Raw genomic sequence first — 11336 nt, forward strand, 5'->3', positions numbered from 1 at the left:
GAAGGGTAGTGTAAATTGAATTATAATTGCATCTATTTGTGGCAATTCTCATGTGTTCTATCTCAAGGCCTATTATTGCCTTGTATACGGTATATAAAGAAAATCCCTATGTAAAATGTGCTTGTCCCCATATCTCCTAATAATAAATGGCTTATCTCCTGTCATTGTATAAATCAAATGAACAAGTAATAAAATGTCAGCTTCCTTTTTATGTTGTGAAATCGACCCTTGACGCTTCATAATTGAAAAACATGAGATTGCTGCTTTCTCTGCATGTTGACGCAGACAGTTGCAGGGACATTGTGCGAAACAGGAAATTGTGCCAACTCTTCCATCACTCTTAAAGGGACGTTCTTAAATATTGATTCATTTTGGTGACAGCTCTTCATGCCAAGTAAGTTAAGTTAAGTTAAGTTATCCTTTATTTATCCCCTTGGGGAAATTCATCCAAAGTACTTGTCATCCACCTAAGCCACAACAAAAAGGTCAGTAGGCTACTTAAAGGTTTCATTCTTCAGAATCTAAACATTTAAAAATGTTGTGTAGCCTACAAAGAAAGTAAACAAAGGGAGAGTAGATTACACTATACTGATTGAATGATTGTGTATTAAAGCAAGACTACACAACTAGACAACATAAGTTAAGTGTTTGAATTTTTTGAAAGTTTGAAGTACTTCATCACCCAGAAATAGTGCAATGTGACAGTCAGTAAACTTGCTCGCTGCTGGTTAGGCTAGGTTAGTTTGTGTTTCGCTCTTTTTTTTCTACTTTATTTTCCATTTTTTATAGAACAATATACGAACAAGACAAACAGGCTCAGACACAGGAAAAGAAAAGGAAAAAAGAAGAAGAAAAAAAAAACATATTACATACGTCATTAACATTCAACAATATAACATGCTATCAGCCGCATAAGGTGCTTATGTGTTTATAAAAGATATCGTGTACCTGGGATCCCGCCTAAGGGGTCCATGGGATACCAACTGTCATCCCCAACCGCAGTCACTTATCATTCTTAACCTCGTCAAAGTAGGTCAAAAACGGGTCCCAGATATCTGAGAACCTTTTAAGCGCGTTGGTTCTCAGGGACCTGAGTCTCTCCATCTGTAGAACAGAGATCATGTCCATCAGCCACACCCGAAAAGAAGGTGAAGAGGAGGACCTCCACTCCTTCAGAATAAGCCTTTTGGCGACAGTTGTCCCCAGTGTCAGAGATTGTTGCACAGCCGTAGGGAAGTTCAGAGAGGACTCAGAGGAGCCGAAGATGGCGAGTTCTGCCTCCGGCTGTAGGGTCATTTTGTCAGCCTTGGAGTAGGCTACCAGTCAAATATTTAGGCCCAGAATCCCGTTAATGAAGGGCAGAACCAAAAGGCATGAGATAGTGTGCCCTCTGACGCCTGACACCTGTCACACAGTGGCGAGACAGAAGGGAAGATCGGGTGCAGTTTATGCTTGGAGTAGTGAAGACGATGAGTGACCTTGAATTTAATCAGCTGGTGTCTGCTATTAATTGAGCAGAGTTGTACCAGAGACAGACTTCTTTCCCATATAATATCAGATAAATCAATACCAAGTTCCCCCTGCCATGCTTCCTTAATGTGTTTCGCTCTTAAGTATTATCTCACCAGTGTCCACACTCGACACGATTTAATTTGCAAATAGGCAAATCTATGGAGTTTCACATAATGGCAGTGGTGGTAAAATCTTGCTTAACGCAGCTTTAAATCTAAATCCTGTGCACATCAGAAGCTGAATGAATGTTTTTAATACACTGTCCATCTCTGTTTAATCCACAGCCATGTCTGTCACCTTTGACTTTGAAGATTTCTATGAACCCGAGAACGACACCAGCCCGATCCCCTACATCGTCAACCCAAAGACTTTATCATGCGAGACCGAGCTGCTGGGTCCTACCACAGCTCTGGTTGTGTGTCTCATACACATTAGCATCTTTCTTTTGGCAGTACCAGGAAATGTGTTGGTGGGCTGGGTGCTCGCCGCCAATCGCAAAGCCAGGAGTCCATCAGATGTGTACTTGTTGCACCTGACAGTAGCAGACGGTCTGCTAGCCCTCGCCCTCCCATTTTGGGCTGTGGATGCGATCCGAGGCTGGATCTTTGGAGACTTTCTGTGCAAGTTCATCAACCTCACCATCGAAGCAAATTTCTACACCAGCATCCTTTTCTTGGCCTGCATTAGCATTGATCGCTATCTCGCAATTGTTCGCGCTGCCGTGACTCGCAAGAATCGCCAACAGCTTTGCAGCCGGATTGTCTGTGCATCAGTATGGATCGTGGGTTGGGCCCTGGCGCTACCGGCCCTTTTTAACGACGCTTTCAAAGCGGAGGGCTCAAATAGGACGGTCTGCTCTGAACGCTACGACATCGGCAGTGCCACCTTGTGGAGACGTGTGACTCGAGGGCTGCGACACATTCTGGGGTTCTTGCTCCCGCTGGTCGTCATGCTAACATGCTATGGGATCACCATCACGAGGCTGCTGCGCACTCGTGGCTTCCAGAAGCACCGGGCCATGCGGGTCATCGTGGCCATAGTGATTGCGTTCCTGCTCTGCTGGACGCCGTACCATCTGACACTGATCATAGACACGCTGATGAGGGCCGATGCAGTGCCTTTCAGCTGTCTCGGGAGGAATCGAGTGGACAGGGCCCTGCACGTAACCCACAGCCTGGCGCTGCTCCACAGCTGCATCAACCCCGTTCTCTACGCCTTTGTTGGAGCCAAGTTCAGGAAGAACCTGTGGCTGCTCTTTGAGAAGACGTTCAGACACGAGAGGAAGTCGGTGTCCAGAGCCAGCATGTCCAGGTCTACGTCTCAGACCTCCGATGGCAAGGGGACTCTCTTCTGAAAGCGTGGTGGACGCCTGTGTTCAACCCAAAGACTTTTCTGATGTTTCAATGTTAGTTTTCAACTCATGAAACAACCCAGTTGCCAGAATAAAATAATGGCAGTTTACATTTCTGAAAACCATGAGACATTCAACCAAGGTTTGAGAACCAAAAATATGTTGCATATCAATGTACTGACATTTTCCAATGTCATTTTCAAAATGTAGGTTAAAGGAAGCTTTGCAGATTTTCAACCCACTTTGTATCGTTACAACTCACTTTGTATGTTACAATGTCGGTAATATATGCAGATAGGCAGCGTTTACCTTCTCTTCATGTTTTCCTGTGTCGAGAGCTCTGCAGTTTATTCCAAGCACTTCCGTCTCTGAGACGGAAGTGAACAGATATTCTGCTCGAGGGCGGATGCTCCAACTACAGATTGTTTATTTTGATTTAATCACATCTAGTGTCCTCTAGAGAGAGAGTGGCATCAGTGGAGGACCAAAATGCGAGACTCATTAGCCAATGGGTCTTGCGCTACTTTTGCATGCTAAAATAAAGCTGATAATGTACAATTTGATTCAAGAAAAACAAAACTTTTCAGAGTAGGCCTACAACACAAACTGTCCATTTTGAATGGAGATGTCGCAACTCTTCTTACACGGCTCTGATCACATCGAGAGCCTTAACGGGCATTACCAGCTGGCGGGGGTGAAGTTTCTGCAAGCAGACGAATGGGGGTTTCTCGGTGCAGAAAACATATAGAGAACTGAAACACTGTCCATCTGCTTATATTACAGAGATTATAATGATACAAAGCGGGTTGAAAATCGGCAAAGCTTTCCTTGAAAATGCGAGTTTCCAGTTAATAAAAAAAAATACAACAAATAAAAACAACTTGCTTATGGTTACTAAACTAAAACAACGTGGTTAAGGTTAGGGTTATGGTTTGTGTTAGGGCTAAATAACAAAAATGTGAAATGTGACTGTTCAAGTTCAAGTCAGTCCGGTTGTAGGTAGGCACACGTGTGAAATTCTCGTGTCGAGAGTAGAGCTGGGTATTGGTTCAAATTTCAAGAATCGATTCGATTCCGATTCACAAGGTTGCGAATCGATTAATTTCGATTCGATTCGATTCGATTCCGATTCGATCAATTTTCAATATTGATTTGGTTAGTGATACCAAAACGTGGTTTTTGAGCTGTACCCTGAATTACATGACTGTCCAGTTATGTAACACAGGGGTTTCCAACCAGCCAAGTAGATACATGGGGAAAAAAAGTTGCAGACCTGTTGTCAATTTTAATGGTTTTAGTTACACATATTTACTCACCACGTGGTGACAAAGGGTAAATAACAGCCTTTTCATCTGTCAATAAAGACACTTTCACAATTATGCACAGTGATTTGATTTCAGCCTATATAATTTCTAAAAGTAGATATTAATAATGATCAAACATTTCCATTCATGTAGCCTACAGTATTTATGTTTTTGTTTCAACTACAAACATAATTAAACGTCAACTTGAAACTATGTTTCAACTACCACACACAGCACAATATTTTAGCCTGTTTAGTAAAAAAAAAAAAAAAAAAAAAAAAAATCGATCTCTGGACATATGAATCGATAATCGAGGATTAAAATGAAAATCGATTAAAAATCGGAGAATCGATTTTTTTAACCCAGCCCTAGTCGAGAGGCTCCATTGTTGTTTTTAAACGGTAAAGAGCAATAGTGCAAGGGTGCAAAGGTGAACATATTAAGTAGAAAACAGGACAGATAAGTTACAAAAAAAAAGAAAAAGTAAACTGACAGTTGAAATGTAGACTTTGGAAATGCTGGGACACGAACAAGCGTTTACGCCACCCATCCGCCCCAACCACAACGCCCTTACTGGCCACCGTGCCATTTCAATAACAGACTGACGTGTACAGTATGTTGATATACATATGTAGAAATGTGGATATGCAACATATTTTGGTTCACAAATGTTGACATCCATGCTTTGCAAAAAAAAATATTCAGGTGACCAGGCTGCATGAAATTCAACTGAAGAAGTGAAACAGTTTCACAACCATGGCACAACCAGTACAGAACCAGACTAAAGAAGTAATATTTGGGAATAAAACGTGTATCTTGTCCTATAATGTAGGTCAGTGGTACCAACCTTGTCCCACTCAGGAGCCACATTGACCAAAAAAAATCTTTGCAAGAGCCACAATCCAAAAAAGTCCCATTACTTCGGTAAGGCACTTGAAAGAGCCACAACTACCCTTTATTTTTTATTTTATTTTAAGTAACACTTAAAAGAGCCACAACTACCCATAAAGGAGCCACATGTGGCTCTAGACCACACATGGGCAACATACGGCCCGCGGGCTGTGTGGCCCGCGATGAAATTGGAAACCCCCCCACCTCCTTTTTTTTTTTTTTTTTTACAGTGCACCTGAACGCAACATGCAAGATACCCGCTGAATAAGTGTCCAAATGTTCATGTCATTCTGGCCAATACTCTTCTGTTATAGCATTTCAGTCTGGAATATGGAATATCTTTCAATAATATTTATGACTTAAAGGCTAAAAGTAATCTCATGTGTAAGAAATGACTGTTCTACATTGAAGTAGAAATTTAAATAATTAACTTGTTGGTTTTGGATTTATTTAGGTTCAAGAGTGCATTTTTGTTCTTGTGTGACCCTCAACACAGGCTTTGAGAATCCCGGGCCACTTACTGATACTTATGCTTAAATTAACCCACTCATATTCTGGTTTATTTCAAGAAAAACATTTTGGCTAGTGGAAATTCTAATTGGCTGGTAACTTTAAAATCTAGCAGCCATATTGGCAGGTGGTGAAAAAAGTTAATTTCAAGCCCTGCAGGGAGAGCAGGTGGTGACATAGGAGTGAAAAAAGGATCAAATATTGGTGGTTAAGACTGAATAATGACATCACAATTGTTAATGTAAAATGAGTTATTCCTCTAAATCTGGCTTCAAATGCCTCAAATTTTTTGCGCTGGCGCCGTTCAGCCCTCAGCAAAATCTGGTAGCGAGGACATTTTTTTGTGGCCCTCTATCATAAAAGTTGCCCATCCATGGGTTACGGCATGACAATATTTGTTCGGCCCCCGGCAACAATCTGGGTTTCTCATGTGGCCCCCCATGACAAATAGTTGCCCACCCCTGCTCTAGACCCTCGGGGTGAGTACGCCTGATGCGTGATTTCTAACCCCACATAGGATAAGCAATAACCACGCCCTGTGGCGCCGGGATTGGCCAGGAGCAGCACTGGAGGGCACGCAGCCCAGCGATTTCATGAACCAACTGAATAGCTCTTGAGAACGGACAGCGATTTCGAGAGCGGACATTGAGAGCGGACATTGAAATGAATTATGGTCACCTACCTTCCTTAGCATAGTAATAATAATAAGCATAATAATTGTAATCTACACAATGTACACAATCTACAAAAACATGCAATAATATAAACGGTGTTGTGTTCACGTTCATAGCTCATATAATATAATGTATCATATTGTTAATTTCAAGCTCAATTCTTACCCAGAGAAAAGGTACAGCACTGAAAATGTAACAAGCAATAGTTTTTTAAACATCTTTATGTTAAAAGATGAAAAACCCCAGGTGCTTTAGTCCCAAGCTTCAATGCTCCTGGCCAATCCCGGCACCACAGGGCGTGGTTATTGCTTATCCTATGTGGGGTTAGAAATCACGTTTGACGGATGTAGGTGATGAATCCTAATTGAATATGGGCCAGAAATTGACGCATGAGGACTATAGGAGAAGAACGAAGCCCAAGAAGGGACGCATGTGAAAGCTAAACTAAAATGAACGCGTCAGCCCATGTTAACTTGAACTGTGACGGTGTGTGTATATTGCCCTGTTTGTCACTATTTCTGCAAAACAGTTTGGAACAAATTTGTTTTGTGTAAAAGCGCTCTATAAATAAAGTTGACCTGACTAATGGGGAAGTGGTGTGTGTATGGGTGCATGTCAAAAGCGTTAAATATGCAACACCATGCTAACAGTGAGGAAATAGGCCTATTAAACACCATGCTAACAGTGAGGAAATAGGCCTATGCAGCACCATGCTAACAGTGAGAAGATATAGTAAGTAGCTATTAGCCTAAGTCAATTATATTTTACCCAGAGTGCATGCTTGCCAGCCCTTATCCCTAATTAATTAATCGATTAATTAATTTTGATATTGCAGGTTTTCTGAGACTGTGTGACAGCATTTCAGGTTACAGTTCCAAGTCCATTTATTTACTCAGCCCTTTAGCGCAATTAAGCCTGTCTCATAGGCCTTTACAGAGAATGATCAACAATCAATCAGTTTGTCAGCTTACCAAAAGATGTTTGGGATACAAACTCAATGAGAGTGAAGAAGGTGACAGACACCACGGGAGGCACAAAATCACTCAAAATAATTTTCCTAAGTGCCCTACTTTTTGTCTCACACACACACACACACACACACACACACACACACACACACACACACACACACACACACACACACAACACACACACACACACACACACACACACACACACACACACACACACACACACACACAGCATTATGGGCCTTTGATTTGGAAGGAACATTGCTGCCATCTCTCTCATCTGTCTATCTCATCTTTTGAGTCCCATGCAGTTGCCGTATCCCTACCCATCAAGCTCAACATTGTGGTAATCTACCGCCCGCCTGGTCTGCTTGGTGACTTTCTGGACGAGCTGGACACCCTTCTCTCCATCTTTCCTGAGGATGGTACTCCACTCATCCTTCTGGGAGACTTCAACATCCAGCCAGTAACCCTACAATCTCTGCCTTTCCTTAACTTCTTCTCATCCTTTGACCTCTACCTCTCTCAATCTCCTCCCACTCACAAAGCAGGGAATGTGCTTGACCTGGTCTTCACCAGATCCTGCTCCACCTCTAACCTCACTGTGACTCCTCTTCCTGTATCCGACCACCACTTTATCACCTTCTCTCTTCCCATCCCCCTCCCCTCCTTCCACCCATCTCCCCCTCACTCTACCACCACCCGACGCAACCTTAAAACTCTCTCACCCAACTCCCTCTCTTCTACCATCCTCTCCTTCCTTCCCCCAGCCGAGCAATTTGCTCTCCTGTCCACTGACGAGGCTTCCACCGCTCTTCTATCCTCTCTCTCCTCTGCTCTTGATTCTCTTTGCCCACTCACCACTAAGCCTGCCCGATCTTCTCCCCCTTCTCCTTGGCTGACTGAATCTCTGCGAACTTATCGAACTGAGCTTCGGGCATCTGAGAGAAAATGGAGAAAATCACATCACCCTGAAGATCTCTCTTCCTACCACCTTATCCACTCCAACTTCACCTCTGCTGTCTCCAAAGCAAAAACCTCCTTCTTCATCTCTGAAATCCAGTCCTCTGCATCCGACCCCAGTAAACTGTTCTCCACCTTCTCCATGCTCCTCAACCCTCCCTCCCCTCCCCCTCCCTCATCCCTCTCTGCTGATGATTTTGTAACCTTCTTTACTAAAAAGGTGGATGACATCAGCTCCTCCTTCCATCCTCCAGGCACCCTCACTAACACTCCCGACTCCAATCCTGCTTCCCGGCCCCCTGTTCCTGGATTTCCTTCCTTCTCTCCCCTCTCTCCCGATGAAGTGCTTAAACTCATCAGCTCGAACCGAGCCACCTACTGCCCCCTCGATCCTATCCCTTCCTCTCTCCTCCAAACCATCTCACCTAACATATCTCCCTTCCTCACTACCTTCATTAACTTCTCTCTGTCCTCTGGTCTTGTTCCGCCTGCTCTAAAGACTGCAAGAGTCAAGCCTCTGCTTAAGAAACCCTCCCTTGACCCTACTGCTATTCAGAACTACAGACCTGTCTCTCTTCTCTCATTCCTTTCCAAAACCCTCGAACGAGCAGCGTCCGAACAACTTTCTCTCTATCTCTCCCAAAATGACCCCCTGGACCCTCTGCAGTCCGGTTTCAAGGCTTCTCACTCCACTGAGACAGTGCTTCTTGCTGTCACAGAGGCCCTTCACACTGCTAAGGCCTCATCCCTCTCCTCTGTTCTTGTCCTCCTTGACCTGTCTGCTGCCTTCGATACAGTCAACCACCAAATCCTTCTTTCCACTCTGTCTGACCTCGGCATTTCAGGTTCTGCACTCTCCTGGTTTGCTTCCTACCTCTCGAACCGCTCATACCAGGTCTCATGGAGAGGGTCCCTCTCCAGATCCTGTCCTCTTACCACCGGTGTCCCCCAGGGCTCAGTCCTGGGCCCCTTACTTTTCCTTCTCTATATCAGATCTCTTGCCTATGTGATCTCTTCTCATGGCTTTTCTTATCACTGCTATGCTGATGACACCCAGCTTTTCCTTTCCTTCCCCCCCTCCGACACTCAAATCGAGGCCCGCATCTCTGCATGCCTCAAAGACATTGGCAACTGGATGTCTGCCCACCACCTCAAGCTCAACCTTGGTAAGACAGAGCTACTCTTCCTCCCAGGGAAAGACTGCCCTCTCGCAGATCTCTCCATCTCCATTGACAACACCACTGTACTTCCCTCCCAAACAGCTAAGAACCTTGGGGTGATCCTTAACAACCAGCTGTCTAGCTCAGCCAACATAGCTGCGACAGCACGCTCCTGTAGGTTCTCTCTCTACAACATTCGCAAAATCCGTCCCTTTCTCACAAGAGAAGTGACTCAACTCCTGGTCCAGTCTCTTGTCATCTCCCGCCTGGACTACTGCAACGTGCTCCTGGCCGGCCTACCTGCCACCGACATCCGACCGCTTCAGCTCATTCAGAACGCTGCAGCCCGTCTGGTATTAAACCAACCCAAATTCTCTCACGTCACTCCCCTCTTCCAGGACCTCCACTGGCTTCCCATCTCGGCCCGCATCAAATTCAAGACACTGGTACTGGCCTACAAGGCTGTACACCAGTCAGCTCCCCTGTACCTGCAATCTATGGCCAGGTTCCAAACCTCTCAGCGCTCCCTTCGCTCCTCCACCAGTGCAGGTCGCCTCGCCCCTCCTTCGCTACGGGGGCTCAAAAGTCGCTCATCCCGATCTCGACTCTTCTCGTCCCTGGCACCTCAATGGTGGAACGAGCTTCCACCTTCGGTCAGGACAGCTGAATCACTGCCGATCTTTCGGAAAAGACTAAAGACTCACCTTTTCAGGCTCCATCTGGGCCCTTCTTGATCTAACTTCGTTCTCTCTCTTTCTAAAAAAAAAAAAAAAAAAAAAAACTAACCCAAACTTGTACCACTAACCTAAACTTGTACCACTGTTCCTTCAGAAGTTGTAGTTATCATAGACTGTGCTCCATAGTAGATTGCTCTATTGCTGACAAAAATGTGTTATTGTAAGTCGCTTTGGATAAAAGCGTCTGCCAAATGACGTAATGTAATGTAATGTAATGCCATCTAGTGGACTTTTGCCTTCTGGTGATGTCAGCCCCTATTTATAAAACTGTATCAGGCTTTGTTAAATATAGCCAAACTTACATGGCGATACATAATGTTGGACCTGATGCCAGCTGACAAGAAATACAATTATTATGTCACATGGTGGATAGATAGATACATTTTATTTCTGTGTCATGCACCATATTCATGGTGCCCAACCCATCTGGGCTTACAAGACACAAATCATTCAAGTTCAACAATACAAACAAATCAACAAACAAGCTACAAAAAGCTCAAACATAAACAAGACAAGACAGAGTTGTATATTCAGATGAATAACTTCTCCCATTCTGAGATTCCAAGCACTCCCAATAAACCTGGCCAAACTGAAGACTTCATTTCTGAATAGCCATTCCAACTTAGCATCATCTCCTGACCAAAATAGTTCAGGTTTCTTATTTTGCATTAACTGAAATAGAGACAATCTTGGTTCCTCATATAGCGTACAATGAAACAAAAAATTAAATTCATCCTCCACAACACCTAATTGGATGTTTTTATCCATGGGATCAACAGTTCTTCATTCTTCTAGTCTAGTGAGTCGTTTCCCCACAACGTGAAAGCTCAGTGAATTGTTTTCACAATAAAAGTCCAGAGATTGCTGTGCTTCAAAATGATTAAAATTTCAAGTTCTAATGAGTTAATTAAAAATAAAAGGATTCACAATCATGCCAGCACTGTGCGGTTCATGTAGGTCCTTGCCAGGTAAGTATTCCCTGGTTAAAATGACATAAAAATAATTACCCACAACTCATCATTTAAGACTAAATAGAAATGAGTCATTAGAAATATTATTATAAATAATGAGAATTTGTGACAAACAACCAATCTGAAGATATTCGCCCAAAAGTTAAGTTTACAGCTTGAATATAGATTAAATATGGTGTTAATATTTACATTTTATCAAATGAACAAAACCTTTAAACAACTGCCACCATTGCAGTAGGATGGACGGGCTAGACACAGTAAATGAGAAATATTCTTGTGTACCTTAATTTGA

General features: G+C 43.5%; 1 pseudogene across 1 annotated transcript; it reads left to right on the forward strand.

The window, feature by feature from the left end:
* The first annotated feature begins 1798 nt into the window (after positions 1-1798).
* On the forward strand, positions 1799-3273 carry LOC310773188 (C-X-C chemokine receptor type 2 pseudogene; annotated as a pseudogene). Its single transcript has one exon. The product of its transcript is annotated as a C-X-C chemokine receptor type 2 pseudogene (transcript).
* The last annotated feature ends 8063 nt before the right edge of the window (positions 3274-11336 follow it).

The sequence above is a fragment of the Poromitra crassiceps genome, assembly GCF_964638095.1.
Source record: "Poromitra crassiceps genome assembly, chromosome: 3".
NCBI lineage: Eukaryota > Metazoa > Chordata > Actinopteri > Beryciformes > Melamphaidae > Poromitra > Poromitra crassiceps.